The sequence below is a fragment of the Mauremys reevesii genome, linkage group 19, assembly GCF_016161935.1.
Source record: "Mauremys reevesii isolate NIE-2019 linkage group 19, ASM1616193v1, whole genome shotgun sequence".
NCBI classification, from domain to species: domain Eukaryota; kingdom Metazoa; phylum Chordata; order Testudines; family Geoemydidae; genus Mauremys; species Mauremys reevesii.
In genome coordinates this window covers 7685948-7704693 of record NC_052641.1, presented here as the reverse complement: position 1 = coordinate 7704693, position 18746 = coordinate 7685948, and the positions used below count along the sequence as shown (strand labels likewise).

At 46.4% G+C, this 18746-nt stretch overlaps 1 protein-coding gene across 4 annotated transcripts in view; it reads right to left on the bottom strand.

The window, feature by feature from the left end:
* The window catches only part of EHMT1 (euchromatic histone lysine methyltransferase 1), a 161532-nt gene extending 144679 nt beyond the window's left edge, over positions 1-16853 (bottom strand). For 2 of the 4 annotated variants that reach the window (XM_039506314.1, XM_039506323.1), the window contains exons 1-2: positions 16739-16853; positions 8632-8803 (exon numbers count right to left, since the gene is read on the bottom strand). The gene's annotated coding sequence lies outside the window, so the exon portion shown is untranslated. Of the gene's footprint in view, positions 1-8631; positions 8804-11352; positions 11368-16738 lie in introns of those variants that run through there. The other 2 variants (XM_039506315.1, XM_039506328.1) reach the window with 2 other exon arrangements.
* Between the last annotated feature and the right edge of the window lie 1893 nt (positions 16854-18746).

Here is an 18746-nt window from a genome sequence, read left to right as displayed (position 1 = left end):
CCTGAAAGGGCGTGAGAAAGAAAATGAACCCAAGGGTCTGATCAGATTTCACCCTGGTCTACACACAGTTTTTGTACCGATACTATTTCGGTTGAGGGGGGACTTTATAATGAAATATTTATACTGGGACAACCCTCAATGGGAATGCAGGTATGCTGGCATAAAGGTGCTTGTATCAATATGGCCTATTCCTGTACATTTACAGGAATAAGTTATACTAGTACAATCACCTTTAACTGGTAAAACTGCATCCACACTAGGGGTTGTATCAGTATACCTATAGCAGTTTTGAAACTGACATATTTAGAGCAGTACAAAAGCTATGTGTACACAAGCCTTCACTCTGTACTGTTCACTCTTACCCTTGCCATGTACCTTATACTTATGGATTTTAAGGTCCAGAAGAACCATTGTGATCCTAGTCTCACATTTCATCCAGTGGTCCCTGCATTAAACCCAATAGCATGTGATTGAAAGCCAACAATCTGTAGCTGAAAATATTCCCTTAGGCCAGCTGGCATTCAAACTCACAATCCCTAATTTAGGAAGTTGGTATTTTAGCTGTTAGGCCACTGGGCTTTAGTGTTCTCTATAGGCCTGATCCAGTGAATGTTAAGGCCTGGTCTCCACCTAAAACTTAGACCAACCTAGCTATATCACTGTAAAAAATTTCACATCCTAAGCACTGTGGTTAGATTGACCTAATTCCCAGTGCTGACGTGGCTACGTCGACGGAAGGACTCTTCTGCCTCTCCGAGAGGTGGATTGCCTACACTGAGAGAAAAACCCCTTCCGTCGACATAGGAAGCATCTACACTACAGCAGCAGAGCTGTGCCATACCTGTGCCGCTATAGTGGCTGCAGTGTAGACATGCCCCAAGGCACAATCATAACTGCTACTCAAGTGCCTCAGTGCCTGCGAGATCAGGCCCTACCTGTCTGTCACTGTCATGTATTTATAGAGTGCAAAACTCGATAGTGTGCGGTCCCCACCCCCACCAAGCTTAGACCTACACTGTAACATTATAAGAAATACCCTGGTTTTTATTCACACTTTGAGCTGTGTTTCCATGGGAAATCTTTGGCCAGGGGCAGGTCACATGGCTCAGTCACAAATCCCATGCTGTGCTGATAGCATAGGAGATAGTTTACAAGTGACATTGGGTCCCTTGTCCAACCCCCTACCGACCCCAGGTACCCAGCCAAGAGACAGCATCTAGTTTCAAGGAAGACAGTCATCACAGCTTGCAAAGTTCGTACCACAATGCAGCTGTGAGCGTATGGGGAGGGGAAATGTAACCTAGAAAATGACAGCATGTGGGTGAATAAACAGTTAGCTCTGAGATCAGACTGTGGACATCATCATCCTGAGGTTCCTGGGACAAAAAATATAAACAATGATTCAAATACAGTTGTAGAAAGCAGCTGGGGAAATGACTGCGTCTCTGGAAATCTGTTTACAGAATGAACACAGACTCCAAAGGTGGCCTGCTTCTGACATTCCCTGGATTACTATGCTCTGAACAGACCTGTTTACCCGTGTGTGTCTGCCAACCCAAAGAACTAATGGGTAACCTAACATTGCCTTTCACATCCAAGAGTTCCTTTACTTGGGTCAAATATGTCCAATTTCTTAAAAAGCTCAAATGCTGTCTTGCAAAAAACCCAACCCTGGTTAGCGTTCCTTACATGCAATTTAACTTGTACTTGCATTACACAGTTACTTCGCAAAATGTGAAACAGACCCTCTGCAGAGAGGGCCGGAGCAAAACCTTTCTAACTGAGAATAAGACTTAAGTAAGATTTGGATCACTGACCCTATCCTGCACCCCCAGGAGTCACACCCAATCTCAAGGCTATTCAAGTAACTGTGCAGATGTTAGGGCACTTAGAAGAGATCACCTTTAAAGAGAAAGCTGGTTTAGCCCTTGACTATAGTAGACCTGCTGGTCCATTATAATTTAAATTGTGCATTGGTCTTACAATAGTGCTCTGCTCTGAATTTCAGCTAAACTGAACATGAAGTTGAGTAATGCACAATTTTGCCACCCTTAGAATAAAAGGAAGTACTGTGAACTCATGCTAAAAATATTAGGGCTTTTATTCTATGCAGAAAGAGGTTACGTTGACCAGTGGTGCACAGCTTTTTACAATGGTTATGGTCTTCGGGTGCAATCGTCTTGTACTCTTTGAAAGAAGCATTTGAAACTGGAATGGTAAAGAAATAGCTACTTGAACAATTATCCATTCAAAGTGACACTTTTCTATACATAATTTCTCAAGCTACCCTTGAAAAAATTCACTGAATATTTCAGAGCTAATTCTGTTTGTTTGTTTTTAATGATCAATGTTAAAAAGGGTATATAAAGAATGTGTAGTAGCTACCATATTTGTAAGGGTTTTTTTAATATGTAACTTAAGAAGCCAATGAGAATACTTATCACCTCTGTAGCTCTTTTCTCCTTCAAAGTGCTTTGAAGACATAAACTACCCAATCCTCACAGCACCCCTCTGAGGCAGGGACATATTATTATCCTCATTTTACAGAAACACAGAGAGATTAAGGCCAGCATTTTCAAAAGGGGGCTCTAAGTTGGATGGTTCAGATTTTGAGTATCCCAATTCAGACACCTAGAGCCTGCATGCAGAGGTGCGGAGCATCTGCAGCTCCCGCTGACCCTGATCAGAGCTGTGGATGTTGAGTGCTTCTGGAAATCAGGCCCAAGGTGTCTCAGACAAAAACTGAAGCACAAAAAACCTGTGACCCTTGGTGAAAATTTCAGCTAAGTGACTTGCAGTCTGTTGCAGAGGAAGGCGGACTAATACCTCACAATAATAATGATTTGCACTTCTATAGCACCTTCCATTTGCAGACCTCAAAGCAATTTAGGTATATAAATAAATTAAGTCCCTCTGTGGTCAGTCAGTAGCATTGTCCCCACTTTACAGATACAAAATGGAGGCAGAGACAGAGATTAAATCACTTGCCCCTGATCACAGAGGAAGGCTGGGGTAGATCAGAGAACGGAACACAGCTCGGCCAGTGGCCAGTCCCAGGCCATAGCTACAAAATATACTTTCTCCCCATTAGATTAGCACTTTAGACATCTGACTCCCAGTTCCCTGCCCATGCCACCCATCCACGTCTATAAAGAAGGGTTTAAGTGACTTGCTTAGGGTCAAAGAAAGAGAAGCAGCCTGCTAGTGCTCACTGAACTAGAAAACAACTGGTACAGAAGCATACTTGTCCTCAGCAGACTATGCCAATTGCAAAATACCCAGATCTGGACTTTTATATGGAATAATAAATAAATCCAACTTATTGACATAAAATAGCAAATTCACAGAGAGCAGTACATCACCACCTCCTCTACAGATGTGCCGGCTGCTGCTTGTGCATGGCTGGATGTTGAGACACTGCACTACAGATTGCAAGGGCAGTGTGTGTTCGCAATAGACGAAAGCAATGCAGTGATGATACAAGGGCAATTAGCAGAATTTTGGACATGTTGGATTTAACGACTCAACTAATACATTTTGGACACAGCTGCTTTTCAGTTGAGAGAAATTCTAAAGCTCATAATCAGGCTCAGCCAACCAGATCTTCCTTGGAAGTTTCCAAGGCCTCTGTATCAAAATTTGAAGAGAAAAAGATCAAATTTTGTTATAAACTGCTGAATGCGTAAACGTACTAGGGGCCAATCCCACTCCCAATGAAGTCAATGGCAAAGCGTCCAGGGTGCAGGATCAGATCCCAGGAACATTTTTAGTTCACTGTTCTGCCTTTGTTGAAAACCCAGGAAGTGCAGCCCTCTGTCTTAGGGGCTCTGCCTGCACAGAACTCCCATTGACTCACCCTGATAACTCAGCACAGAGCAAGTTTGCGGGTCTCTACTCATGCATCTTTACATTCACCACTAGTGATCAGCCTTGAAGCTGGGCATCTTCTTATACAGAGAAGACAAATGTGGTTTTTCTTTCAGTACTCAGAAGCATAGTCAGCTTCTCAATATTTTACTTCCTGTAGAAAACATAGACCAGAAATTATTGAGGAAGCAAACAGTTCCTATTCTGCATTTGCAAAGCACCAATTACAGTGCTATAGAAATTCGTTTTATTAATAATATAGTAGCAAGAAAATGCTAATGAATTCCCAGCAAAGGGAGGGGAGGAATGTTCTCCAATGCCCTGACATGGACTCTGTGCTTTGGCAATGATCAGTGGCAGCATTAGCACGGCCATCCCAGTGCAAGCTCAGACATATAACTCATCACAGAAATAAGAGGGGAACCACGGGCCTGCATGTCACTGACTGTTATCCTTTAAAAAAAAAAAGATATTCTGCATCAAGCAGTAATTATGGATCACTCCATTCTCACTGGTGATGAGGGAGCTTCTGTCACTTGAAAAAACTGTTCAGGTCTCTGTGAGTGCTTAATATCTAAATATGTGCCCATGATGGGGCCTCTTGTACCTGGCTTGTAGGTCAGGTGAGGCAAACTTACCCACCATCTCCTCGCAATCTTTTCCTTTCTAACCAGACTGCACAGAATCTGTGACAATACTACAGTGAGATGGGGGTCAAACATTGGGTATGTCTACATTGCAAAAAAAAAGGTGTATCCTTCACTCAGGTTAGCAAACCCAGGCTAAAATAGCAGTGAGGACACACAACTCGGATTTTAACTTGAGTTACCAGCTCCAGTTCAACCCACAGGCTTTAACTCCAATTGCTAACCCGAGTTAAAAGCTTTCACTGCTATTTGAAGCTGAGTTACCTAATGCGGGCTAGCGAACCTGGGTTAAGAACATCCCTTTTTCTGCAGTATAGCTACAGACCCTTAAACTGCAAAGGGCAGGAGCCAACTCTGTGTTATATTTGTGTACAGCACCTAGCACAAGGGTCCCTGATTCCTAACCGGGGCCTCTAGCCACTACCACAATACAAATAAACCACCACAATAACAACAACAGGAGATATACCTATTAGTACAGATGCACAACCAAGGGGTATTTTCATCCCAAAGCACTCATTGAAAGTCCGGTCTAATACCACATGAGGGTCGGAGCAGGATAAAGGTGTCTTTCAACATCTTCCCAGCATTCTCAGTCCAGTAGCAAAGACTTTGAAAAGAAATTAAATCAATGAGCCATGAATGATTAAAAACACTTTGCTATAAACATCACGCTGCATCAGGGAGAAGGCTGGGACTGTTAGGAAACCAGCAGGGCAGCCGTGTCACCAGGATCTAGGGTATCCTGTTTGGGAGAGGATGCTATCAAATACACAACAGGCTGATTCCAAACGTTCAGAGTAAGCACAATGCCCCATATTTGTGTTGAGAGAAACCAGACCTGCTGGGGCTACGGCTGTGACAGTCTCCAACTCGTAAGATGGACACCGAACTAAAGACAGTGTCTGGAAAAATCAAAACACACTGAGGGAACAAACTTACACTTTCTCCACCATTTCAAATGATGTAAGTTGGACTCTCTCTATACGCTGTACATTCTTCATGGACCAAAGCATAAACATTTCCAGCAAACGCACTGAATATAAATTTGCTGACTAGTGGTGCTGCCTCCTTGTGTTTTAGTTCCAAGAGTAAAACAAACAGACAGACAACACGACCTCCCCTCTCTGCAAGCACATGCACCCCTAGGTCACAGTGCTTGTCACCAAGGGTGAAAGGCTTTGTGGGAGCTTCTTGTTGAAATACTGGTAGCACATCTCAGTATTAATTACCATCTGCACATGAAGGGGCAGTAGGAAAAGTAAATATTGCACCTAGCTTTGTACAGGTGAGGTCCACTTTTTAAAGACGTGTTAGTTGTTTATCCTCTGTGTTTTGGAGGGAAGTTGAAATATTCTAGGTGAAGCCTCTAAATCTTATAAGACATTTGCTTATGAACAACAAAGGTTTGGACTTTAAAGAGATTTGCTTTTTAAAGAATCTTATAAGCACCAAATTGTAACACTTCAACCTGGCGTGGTGTTAAAAAACACCTCTCCCATTGCAAGGACCACAAAGTAAATTCCACGTGCAAGGAAATCACACTCCCTTAACTCAGACTAATTGACAATGACTATTATTTACATGCATTCGATTAAAAACTCCTAGTATCTTGGTAGGAGCCTGTCTGTGGGTGCAAAGCATTCAAGATGCTGATTTAGTTTATCAAATATTTATTATGCCCCTCAATTAATACATTATTGAGACTCAGGCTCTATGCTCTAGCAATCTGGACATCTTTACATCAAAAGTTATAGGACAATAGGACGCCAGACAGAACTAGATAAACTAGTCAGTGTCCATGACCATCAACATTTTACTCTCTCTATACTTCTTTAATACCTTTTACAGACCGTTTACACCAGTGGCGGGTGGCCCGCAGCCCGCCAGCGGATTACCTTGACAGGCCACGTGGTTTCCACTAACCACTTTTGATGGTTTGCCGTTTGTAACTACCCCTTGCACCTAACAGACCCCTCAAAATTCCCAGACCCAGTACTTCTTCAGGCCCCTCTGAAAACCCAAGAGAGTTAAGCACCCAGATAGGGTATGTCTACGCTGCACAGTTAACCTGGATTATAACTCAACTCCCCTACCATCCATGCAGAAAAATCTAAGAAAGAAAGAAGATTCTCACATAATCACATGACTCCAGGAGCTGGAGCTCGGGGGAAAACCACCAAATATCGTAAGAGTTGGCAACACTGCAATTTGTATTTTAACATATTAGCAGCTCAAAGTGAACAGTAACGGGAAACTTGGGATTCCTCTCGACCAACTAATATGCATTAAAATACAACTTCCCCTCTCTACACTAGAGGTTTAAAATGTGTTAGTTAAAACATCTAAGCCAATAGGTTTTACAAATACACCTTTCATCATACTCTAAACAGGGCTGAAGCACACAGCATTTCTGTTCTCTTCAAGTCATACAAAAGTCACCATTAGTGCCTCACTGAGGTCGCCTCATTTCAGTCCTGGGTCCCCCATGGCTCTCTGTATAGCCACGGTCAACAGATTAATTCTTGCTACTCTGTACTATTCATTCTCCACACGTGGAAGAATCCCTGCGTCCCCTTCCTTTTTTAATCGAAGCACAACCACCAATAAGCACATCACACCACATGCAGAATCACTGATTTCCTGCACTGTGCTAAACCACCTTATTTCAAAACCCAGCTGTCTGTCTCTAAAGTGCCTGTCATTGTAGCCTTTGGGCACCAATATTACCGCTATCTATTCATTCAGCCCCAAATTTTGTGCTGATGGTTTTGGGTGATCTATTCACTATGAGCCCCAAATCCTTTTCCTGATCTGTGTGTTGTGCTGTCTGCCCTCAGAAGCAATAACCCCTTTTTGAATTTTTGCCCTTATTCACGTTACTTTACATTTCTCACCATGGAAAAGCAATAGCCATTTACCTGGGGATAATCCTAGTCTATCCAAGTCAATCAGAACCTGGTTGCCGCCTTCCTCTGCACTTATTTCCTCCCTAGCTGTCCACCTGCAACTTTCCTCCCTGTATTCCATGCTGCTTCTTCCAGACTATTGATATGCAGACAGAACTAGGCCTGAATGCACTGATTTACCATTCCAATCCACTTGCCGTCCGGCTTACCACTCATCACTGCCCTTGAGAAATCCCCCTGGCAAAGACTCTGACAGAGGTGAATTTAATATTGAATGGCCTGTCTTTACCCTCCATCCAGTTCCTTATCCACACAAGTAGTTTACTCCCAGTATCATGCATGCTCATCTTGTTCAGTAGTTAGCTGTGTGTTATGTCAGAGCAGCAAGGAATCCTCTGCAATGTGTCATACCGTGGAACCAAACTAGATTCAAATTTAGACTCAAACAAATGTAATATAGAAACAAACTGCAGGATGGTAAGGAGGGGCCCAGAATATAGCCTTAAGAATGCAAGCAATCCTCAGGGAAGAATATTTCTCACTTGTTGGCGGGTTTATCAGACCTCCTAGGCTCTGTCTTGATGGGCATAACTGGGGCTTTCTTCAATCTTGTTTGCTCAATTGAATTCGCTTAAAGCAATATTAGCTGAATGTATTGTAGCTTTGGGTTTGTCTACATGGGCAGAAAACGGTGCTAGTTTAACATGATTAAAGCCCCATTGGGAGCATCCACATTAGGAAAAAAGGTGGTTTACTAGCACCTAACATAGACAAGGCAGTTGGTAATTTTCATGCTTGTTAGCAGGATAAGTAAACCCAAGGCATCCCCACAGAGTTTACTGTGCCGTGCTAACGTGCGAAAACTACCAACTGCCTTGTCCACATTAGGATCTTACCACGTTAGCTAAGGAGGTAAACAAACAGACAAAAAGACAAAAACACCTTTTTTCCAGTGAAGACTTAAACCTCTGAAGCTGGATTAACTGGCCACATTTTAGCCTTAAGCAGAGCTAACATGGCTGCAAACACACCCATTTTTGCCTGTGTAGATGAGCTCACACTGGCTTACCATTAAGCTAACTCTACCGAGTTAACAAGACTGAAGAAAACTTTTTTTTCGGTCCATCAAGTCATGGCCTTCTGAATCACTCATGTGAAAGAGAGAGAGGGGGATTTAAAATGCAAGAGGTTTTCTTATTTTAACTTACCTGAAGCAGCTTAAGTGTTAAAAATAATGGGCTTAGGCAAGCAGAGCAGGGCACTCTCCTCACTTGTGAGCCGGGGATCCTGAGAGGATATCAGCCATCCAGAGTAACTGAGAAGAGGAGGCAGAACAGGGCAGGACTGAAAGAACCACAGGAGATCACGTCACCTGTAAAACTGAAAGTGGGAAACTCTGAGGAAGTCACCTATGTGGAGTGGTTTCACATTCTGCCCAGAGCTCTTCCTGCATCCTACACACAATGGCCTATTACAGTATTGTCCTTCCTGCCAGGGAACAGAAACCCCGCTTGAACCAGTAAATGCTGCCCCTTAATCCACAACACAACGTATTTCCAGGGGCTGCTGAGAGAGCAGACCCAACCCTTGCGGGCTCAGGGGTTAAAAGCAAGACTCAAAGCCCGGCAGAGTCTTATCACTGAGCCACCCTTTCAAATGTGCTCAGCACGTTGGTGCTCTGTTGAAAAACTAGCCAGGCGTGTCACAACAGGAGCCCTGGGTGCTGAGTTTCTCGGACAGTCTGGTCCCAATGGTGGATGCTGAGCACTTGAGAATCTGGCCCTATCTGTAAAGATAAAAGCATCTCCAGAAAAAAAGATCTTACTGATGAATAGCTACAAGAAGAAAAAATCATTTCTAACTAGAGCTGGTTTATTCAAAGCACAGAAACTAGACACCAATTTTCACAGAAACTGCTCTGGACCTAGGAGAAGCTGCATCCTTGTTGGAATCTACTTGTTTTCAAATTTACCTAAGGGCTACTCTGCCGAGGTGAAAACTGCAGAACCTGTTGGTGACTGTATCATACAACAGGTGGGCCAGCAGCTTTGTTCATCAACAGGCCTTGGGAAGACATGCCTTGACTAGCAAACTGACACAGCCCTGACACAGATGTCGTGGGGGGGGACATACCCCACTTCTTATTCATCACAGATAAAATGCACCCCTTAGGGGCTTTGCCTGGGCCCCATCTACTGTGGAGAAGCTTTACCCCAAGTTATCGTTTTAGAAAGTGCACATTTCCAAAAGATCCAGGCCATGAGGTTCTTCTCAGTCATGCTGGTGCAAGTCAGGAAGCTCTCCACCAAACTCAATGAACCTGCAGGTGCACTGGGTACAATTGGTGTGAGCAAGAAGCAAGTCAGGCCCCCAAGCTTTAATCTTCAGCATGTTGTTGACTCTAAGGCAGGGGTGGGCAAACTACCGCCCGCAGGCTGGATTCGGCCCGCAAGCCGTTTTAAGGCGGCCAGTGAGCTGGAGAGCGGGGTCTGAGGCTTGTCCCGCTCCGGCGCTCCAGCTGGGGCGCAGGGTCAGGGGCTGCACCATGCAGCTCCCGGAAGGCACGGCATGGCCCCACTCTGGCTCCTACGCGCTCCAAAGAGAGCTGCAGGGGCAGTGCCTGCGGACAGGGCAGCGTGCAGAGCCACCTGACGGCACCTCCACATAGGAGCCGGAGAAGGGACATGCCGCTGCTTCCGGAAGCCGCTTGAGGTAAGCGCTGTCCAGATCCTGCACACCTGAACCTCCCCCCATGCCCCAACCCCCTGCCCCAGCCCTGATCCCCCCTCCCGCCCTCCAAACCCCTCAATCCCAACCCAGAGCACCCTCCTGAACCCCAAACCTTCCAGCCCCACCCCAGAGTCCACATCCCCAGTCAGAGCCTGCACCCCTTCCTGCTCCCCAACCCCCTGCCCCAGCCCAGAGCCCCCTGAACTCCCCATTTCTGCCCTACCCCAGAGCCCGCACCCCCAACCAGAGCCCTCACCCCCTCCCACACCCCAGCCCCAAGTTTGGGAGCATTCATGGCTCACCATACAATTTCTATTCACAGATGTGGCCTTCGGGCCAAAAAAATTGCCCACCCCTGAAGACCTAAAGCAGTGGTCCCCAATGCAGTGCCCGCGGGTACCATGGTGCCCGCCGGGGCATTTATGTGCGCCCGCATACTGGCCGGCGGACAAGCATCCGCCAAAATGCCTCCGAAAAGCGGCGTCGCCGCTGAAATGCTGATGATTTTCGGTGGCATTTCGGCGGTGACGCCTCTTGACGTTGCCGCTTCTCGGTGGCATTTCGACGGATGCTTGTCCACCAGCCATGGTCCTCGGTGGCTCGTCGTCCAGCGCCTGCCACCAGGAAAAGGTTGGGGACCACTGACCTAAAGAATCAAACTAACCTTATGTAAAAACCTGTAATGAACAAAAATCATCCACAGGGGAAGTAAAGAAGGCAGGTATCCCCTGTGTGTGTCCTGTCTGTATCATACTTGCAGGACAGTTAATTAACTAGGCTCTCAACCATTAGCTACCATGCAGATGAACTACTCTAGGTGTAAAAACGGAGGGATATCTACACTACAGACACTACAGGGGCACAGATATGGTTCTACAGATAGGTCTCAAAATGCAACTGTAAACAGGGAGTCATTATTGAGTGGGTATGTTTCCAATGGGTTCCCGCAGGGATCAGTTCTTGGCCCTACACGATTTATCGTTTTTATCAATGATCTGGAAGAAAAAATAAAATCATCACTGATAAACTTTACAGATGACACAAAAACTGGGAAAGTGGTAAAGAATGAAGAGGACAGGTCACTGACTCAGAGTGATCTACAGTGCTTGGTAAACGGGGTGCAAGGAAACAATATGCGTTTAAATATGGCTAAATGTAAATGTATCCATCTGGAAACAAAGACCGTAGGCCATACTTACAGGATGGGGGATTCCGTCCTAGGGAGCAGTGACTCTGAAAAAGATTTGGGGGTTATGGTGAATAAAAAGCTGAGCTCCCAGTGTGACACTGTGGCCAAAAAGCTAATGTGATCCTGGAACGCGTAAACAGGGAACTCTCGAGTAGGCGTGGAGAGGTTCTTTTACTTTTGTATATGGCACTAGTGCAACCCCTGCTAGAATTCTGCATCCCGTTCTAGTGCCCACAATTCAAGAAGGATGTCGGTAAATTAAAGAAGGCTCAGAGAAGAGCCACAAGAATGATTAAAGGATTGGAAAACCTGCCTTGAGGTGATAGACTCAAGGAGCTCAATCTATTTAGCTCAACAAACAGAAGATTAAGGGGTGACTTGATTACAGTCAATAAGTACCTACAAGGGGAACAAATATGTAATAATGGGCTCTTCAGCCTAGCAGAGAAAGGTGTAATACAGCCCAATGGCTGGAAGATGAAGCTAGACAAATTCAGACTGGAAGTAAGGTGTAAATTTTTAACAGTGAGGGTAATTAACCATTAGAATAATTTCCCAAGGGTTGTGGTGGATTCTCCATCACCAACAATTTTTAAATCAAGACTGGCTGTTTTTCTAGAAGATCTGCTCTAGGAATTATTTTGGAGACATTCTCTGGCCTGTGTCATACAGGAGGTCACACTAGATGATCACAATGGTCCCGTCCAGCCTCAGAACCTATGAATCCCACCCTATAGGGCTTGCCACAAGGTGGTAATCACTGGAGAACAAACCTGCCTTTCAGTGCTTAGGTTGGTGCTAAATACTGATTTCTGCCCCCAGCCTCACCCCGGGCTTCATTACTCAAGGCATTTTCCCCTAGAGTTAACAGATTGCCATTTAACTTAAGGTACTTAACACGTTTGTAAAGTCTTATGTGGACATTGCCCACATGTTTGTTCTAGATTATAAAGGCTTATTCTTTACTTAGGGTAGATCAGACATATCCCGTTTTCTGAGCACAAAGCTCACACAGGAAAGAACAAACCACGACTCTTGGCCACCACACAATTCCCCAATCCCACTCAATGTCTTCGCTAAGGTCCTCACCTCTCCTGTAAAGTGCTGTGAGATCTACTAAGGATAAGTGTTATATGAGAGCTAAGTGTTGTTGTTGTTATCTGGCAATACAAATTGATCCTGGGATGACAGAGAAGGATCTGTCAGTCCCTGCTTTCCCATTCCAGTTGCAGGATATAAGAGCTACTCCTCCTAAGGGCTAGCCCTTACAAACCAAACTGCTAGCCTCTAGTCTAAAAAGCTGCATCAGTTTCCCATATTCTGTCCTGATTTACATGCACTCCATCCCCACTGATGTCAGTGGGGTTACATATGGTATAAATCAGGGGAGAATCTGGTCCCTAAACTTCTTGGAGCTGGGAGAGACGAAGAGGGAGGAAAGACTAAACTATGAGAGTGATCTAAATAACTCACCATTTCTCCTCCGCCCTCCATGTTCCACTGCTGTAGATATTAGGCCAGTGCCCTCAGAGCAATAATATATGTATATGGAATTCTTGGCGATTTCCCCCACAGTATGTGTACATTTTTATTTGCAAGACTAAACTTGAGGAGGAGGGATAGCTCAGTGGTTTGAGCATTAGCCTGCTAAACCCAGGGTTATGGGCTCAATCCTTGAGAGGGCCATTGGGGGGAACTGGGGTAAAAATCTGGGGATTAGTCCTGCTTTAAGCAGGGGGTTGGACTAAGTGACCTCCTGAAGTCCCTTCCAACCCTGATATTCTATGATAGATAAAGAGCTCATGGGGAAAGAGCCCTCAGTTACAACCATGCAGCACCACATCAATCAACCACTGTAGCTGAAGGCAGAATTTAGTGTATTAAAATGATGGAATTGCTTGGATACAAACTCTTAAATCACACAGCAAGATTAATACCCGATCCCCTTTAAAAGCCCTATTGTTATTACTCACATGAATAAGGGCAGCCAGGATCAGGCCTCTAGACTGCAATTGTGACTGAATATGATGTATATGGTCCTTACTTGAGCAAAATGCCTACTGAAGTTAATGAGGGCTTTCCCTGAGTAAGAAATTCAAGATCTCACCCGACAAGCATTTAGATTGAGCGTTCCACCTTCAAACTATTTTACAAAGAACTGCTAATGTTACCATCTGCATAACTCTGCCACAAACTTCATCGCACATGGTGCTGAAATTTCCTCTGCAACAGTGCAGTATTTTGGATACAGGATTAAACCAGAAAGCTGTGAAAGGTTACAGCATATACTACTGCACACCTGAAATGTCAGGTGCAGCCAGGCTGTTGGAGGCTACTGATCATTAAGTGCTTAGTGGATATGACTATGATGTATCCAATTATCAATCTGCAGCAGCTATTTGTATCCAGTTGATACATAAATATACAATAGCACTGTTATCCTGTCTGTTCTCTTATGCACATGAAAAATCTTGTTCACTGCTGCAAGCTAGTGTTTACTCTTCACTTCAGTGCAACTTGTATATTCTGAAACTATGTTCAAAAAGAAAGCTTGAGGGAAAGTCTTACTCTTGTGTTCAGTAGCAAAGCAAGCAAAAGGCATCTTCGCTCAGTGTGATGCCTGTATTTCTTTATTGGGACATTTAGAGCTATGAATCTATGTAATCTTTCGGGATATTTAGTGCTATGAATCTGATAACTAATTGCCATAATGTGGTGAGGGTAGCTGGCAAACACCACCTCCTTCAGGGATTTTGGATTTGAATTTGATATATTCCCTAGCATTTCAGACTCGGTGCACTTCAAACAACTAAATGTGAGTGGTGAGTCAAAATAAAATATTAATGGATGGAAACTTTATGGTCTGAGTTCATTGACAAGATTTCTGACAAAGCCCCAGTACATTCCACCTCCCACACAAAGTATGTCACAACCTCCAACCCCATTTATGACCCAGGGGGCTCTCCAGTCCTTCAACATCACCTTTTTCTGATCAACATAACCTTGACTGTAGAGGCTGCTGCACCAACTCACACTTTAAGGCCAGAAGGGACCATTGTGAACATCTAGTCTCACCTCCTGCACATCGCAGGTCACAGAACCTCACCCGCCCACTCCTGTAATAGACTCAGACCCCCTGGCTGAGTTACTGAAGTCCTCAAATCATGATTTAAAGACTTTCAAGTTACAGAGAATCCACCATTTACACTAGTTTAAACCTGCAAGTGACCCATGCCCCATGCTGCAGAGGAAGGAAAAAATAAAAAAACAGGATCTCTGCCAATCTGACCCAGGGGAAAATTCCTTCCCGACCCCAGATATGGCGATCCGTTAGGCCCTGAGCATGTGAGCGAGACCCAGCAGCCAGAAATAGAGGAAAGAATTCTCTTTAGTAACTGGGAGCCCCCCTCATCTAAACTACTGCCAAGCAGGCAAAGGGAAAGTGAAAGGATGCCAACGGATACACACTCAGTAACCAAAGAGCAGCCTGGAATCTCCTTTGTTTTCGTGGAACCCTAAAAGTTCCTAGGCCCCAAAAGTTGTTTTCTCCAATGGAAAATTTGCCTACCCCATTCCCTACGGTCCCATCATCCCTACTCCTGCTCAAGATGCCAACTAGCTCTTTTTGAATGCCCATTTTCCTCAATGTAATTTGGAATGGGCCTGTTTAATAAAAATGTATTTCCTTTTCGCCACCTCCAGCTTCACTTGTTTGATTGAGAAGAGGCTGTACTGATTTTAAATGTTTCCCTCTAAAATCTCCACACATCCTATAACTGAGGAGAGTGGATGGTAATGAAACACCACCCCCTCGATTAATCGGTTGTGCATATGGGGGGGTTATGTTGTATTCATAGGCTAAGTTGGAGGAAGAGGGACATTTGATATTGATTTCAACATGCGGGGGAGGGCAGAGCACAAGAGTATTGACACAATAGCCTCAGAGTTACTTGGGACTGTGGTGATACTGATACTTTAGTCACAAGGTTATTTTGGGGGGAGAGGGAGCTGGTCTTGAGAGAAGCCCTGAATGTGTGCATGTGTGTAGGGTAAGTGGGTATCAGCTGTCCCCACTGGAGTGGGGGGGATCCTCTCCCCTTCTAGTGGGTGCTTAAAATCTCAGCAGTGAGTAAGAAACAGACAATCTTCCTTTCATAACTAACTATTGGGGCCCACACTATGCAGCTCCCTGGTGAGCTCTGGGGTCAGTGATCCCCAGGAATCATTCCTCTTGCCAGGACAGGGCCCTCAGAACCTGCACCCCAGTGTCAGTACGTGATGGGTGTGGGGGATGGTGTTTGAGGCACACATGTGATTAAGCAGCCCGCTGTCAAAGTCACTGGTTCTGCACCCTTCAGACGCGGAGCCTGCAGGTTTTACGAAAACCAGGACGAAGAGCTGCTTCTTACAAACCTGGCCAGGATGGAACAGGGCTAAACACAGGGTTCAGGGACACACCGTCACCCTAAAAGGCTGAGGCTCCCCCATGCCTCCAGTTACAGCCCCCCAAACTTCCATGGTTCACACCCACGCACAACCCACCAGGAGCCACTTGTCCCTAGTGGCACTTCAAGTGGAAAGCTTTCAACCACTGCTTTAGGGTCGGAACGGCAACTACTTGGCAAATGGGTCTCCTGGGGCCAGTGACACCAGCAACCAGCGATCCCCATGCGGCCAGCGATGCTCATGGGGCCAGTGATCCCCCTCGGGCCAGCGATGGCCCCATGGGGCCCCCGACCCCCTCGGGGCCAATGATGCTCATGGGGCCCCCGACCCCCTCGGGGCCAATGATGCTCATGGGGCCCCCGACCCCTCAGGCACCCCCTGGACCCCCAGGCTGGTTCTGAGGGGGACCGCCCCTCGCGAGCCCCCCCCACGTGACTGCCCCGCCCCCTGCCCGGCTCAGCCCCGCCCCGTGGCCCAGGACACTGAATGGCTCATAACACCCCGCCCGGGGCCCAGCCCCCTACACGGCTCAGAGGCGCCTCGGGCCCGGGACCCTGCATGACCCATACTGCCCCCGCGGCGCTCACCCGCCCCCCGCCCCCATCGCCGGCTCCCTTCCACCTCGGCCGGGCTCGCAGCCACGTGGGCCCCGGAACCTGCCTGGCGGCTGCCCCTCGGGGGCCCCGGCACCTGTATGGCCCATACCACTGGTTAGCCGGGGAGGGGTGTGAGTTATACAGAGTCCCGGGCCCCACACACACAATGGCAGCGGCTCCCACATTCTTCCCCTCAGCGCGGAGTTGGACTGAACCATGGGGCAGGCGGGCGGGGGACAGGGCCCCTCCTCCCCTCCCACAGAGCCTGTTTGGCCCTGGGTGATACCACTCCACCCTCCCCCCCCCGCCTTCTCCCCCCGCCCGGGGTAGATGGACGCTGCCGCTCTCACTCACCTCGGTATCCACAGTGGCCATGGCCGGAGGGAGGGAGGGAGCGGCGCCCCGGAGCCTAGCCCCGCCCCTTTGGCGGCGCGTCACGCCTCGGCTCCTCCCCCTCCCCGGATTCTTCTCAATGGAGAGTCTCCGTGAGCGACCACGCATGCGCCTAATATCATGGCGGCACCCATGTCTCCCCCCCCCCCCAGTAGCGTCATGGCGGCTCCCACGAGCGCTGATGCCGTACAGCTCCGAACACATGGGCGGCGGAGGCGCAGGCTGCTGCGGGCGGGCGCGGGGAGCCAGAGGCAGATCCGAGCCGCGCCCAGGGAGAGCAGCGGGGGCGGGATTCCGCCCGTTCATCTGACCCTGGGTGATCCGATGAGTCATTAATTATTCGGGTCCTTTTGTTTGGCACCTGTAGGTGTGAGCCCTTAACCCCCCCGTCCCGCACAGAGCCGCCCAGGCTCGGGGGGAGCCTGTGCCCAGGGCGACCAGATGTCCCGATTTTATAGGGACAGTCCTGGGTTTGGGGACTTTTTCTTATATAGGCTCCTATTACCCCCACCCCCTGTCCTGATTGTTCACATTTGCTGTCTGGTCACCCTACATGTGCGGGAGCTCTACCCCCCCCCCGTTTGGACACGCGTTCACTTCCCGCCCCAGGATTCTCCCTGGCAGCCCGGTCGCAGATGGGCACGGCCAAATCTCTGCCCCCTATAAAACTGAAGGTTAAAAGGCTTTGAAACTGTTGCCTTTACTGCTTTTATTAAGAGACTGCTGCTGCTGCTAAGAATAGTGCAGAAAAAACTCTGCACCAGAAAAGATAATTTAGGGCAGTTGTATAAAAAACAACAACAAAAAAAAAAACGTCCTCAGGTGAAGGAATTTGCTGCATGCGTTTCAATGAGACATTTAAAATCATATCCGGATTTCCCTCCTCCTTCCCCTTCAAATATACTCCTACTGATTCCTCCACAGCACTGCAAAAGCCTTCTCTCTCTCTCTCTCTCGATATAGGATTACACTGTACTTTTTATATTGAAGGATACTAAAAAATTAGCAAACTACATAGCACAGCACCCAGAAAATCAGCCACTTCTTGGGTGGAAGGAAGGAACCACTCGTCATGCTGCACAACAATGGAGCATTTTGGCCAAATCCTCTACTCTTATGAACGGTCAAGGGATTGTTAATGGGTCATGCTGAGAATAATCAAAAGAGCACAGGAATGTATATTTTATTGGTTGCTGAGAGCGTTTATGAGGAATATGCAACAACTACAGCCAAGTGCATTAGGCGATCACGTCTCTTGTGATCCTTTCTGACATTCTGCAGGTAAATGGCATTAGCTTTGCTGTTCAGACAAAGATGGCTTGTTATTTAATCATTAAGCAATTAGTGTCCACTGCCCAGATTCAAGTTCTGAGGCCTTGGTGCTATTGCTTTCCCTGTGAGCACCACAAAATGTCCTGAGCCAAGATTTTCAGTTTGGGCTCCTAAATCTGTATTTAGGTGCTCAAATAAGTGGACAGATTTTCAAAAGTGAGGCGCACGCAGCAGTTTCTATTGAAGTCAACAAGGGAAAGAGGTATGGAATAAAGCAGCTAAAAGAAACAAACAGTAACTGGAGAATCTTGGTACCTTAAGGATCATTATTTTTTCAAATCATAAATGTTGATTTTTATGATTTCACAGCAGGGGTTTCCTAGGACACTAGATGCTCAGAATTCTTTTCTGTAGGAAGCTGGGTTTTGATTTTTGTACAAGAAAAATCAATCCTATCTCATGCCTGCTGCATATAATACACTGTCTTAGGATGGAAAATTGCCAACATTCCCTGTAAAAGAAAAGGCTGGTGGTGTGTTTGGGGGGGAGGGTGAGAGTAGGGAAATCCATTAATTTTTAACCAGATACAGATGTGTTAATGTCTCTGATTAATAAAAGTCTCTACAATTCAAAAATATTTTAGAATTACCCAGTATTAGCCGCTGTTTTAGCTGATGGTGTCCAGCAGCGAGGTGCT